This window comes from Anopheles funestus, assembly GCF_943734845.2.
Source record: "Anopheles funestus chromosome X unlocalized genomic scaffold, idAnoFuneDA-416_04 X_unloc_167, whole genome shotgun sequence".
Taxonomy (NCBI): Eukaryota; Metazoa; Arthropoda; class Insecta; order Diptera; family Culicidae; genus Anopheles; species Anopheles funestus.
Window position 1 is genome coordinate 12,501 of NW_026045113.1, and position 416 is coordinate 12,916.

General features: G+C 57.0%; 1 non-coding gene across 1 annotated transcript in view; it reads left to right on the forward strand.

The window, feature by feature from the left end:
- The window catches only part of LOC125772993 (large subunit ribosomal RNA), a 4,179-nt gene extending 4,075 nt beyond the window's left edge, over nucleotides 1-104 (forward strand). Inside the window, exon 1 of the ribosomal RNA XR_007419810.1 lies at nucleotides 1-104. This exon is cut by the window's left edge and continues 4,075 nt beyond it. This is a non-coding gene — a ribosomal RNA (large subunit ribosomal RNA).
- The last annotated feature ends 312 nt before the right edge of the window (nucleotides 105-416 follow it).

The following is a 416-nucleotide window of genomic DNA, read 5'->3' on the forward strand; positions in this document are numbered from 1 at the left end:
CACCTACGACCGCCCGCAAACGACGGGACTACAGGCTGGGAGCTTCAAGTTGTAGAGATGCGTTCGCATCGATCCTCTCAGGCGACCCATGCTTGGTGGTTAGTGCTTGCGCGTGCGCGCCCCGTGTGTGCTGGAATTGGCCAACCAGTGCACATTGGTGGTGCGTACCGTGACTTGCACCATGTGACGAGAGTGTTGAAGAACACTGTGTGGTGACTCTATGCCTATGTGATGGGGTGCTTGTAACACACGACCGAACCGACGGCTCGTTGGATGGTCACGACAGTGTGGTGCAGGTGCGCCCATGTGTAACGAATACATTGAGTGCCGTTGGAGGTTAGCGGTTGGTTGGTTGCATGCTACAACTTCGCGTTGTACATGGGCTGGCCGCTGCGCTTCCTTCGGGTTGCCACTTG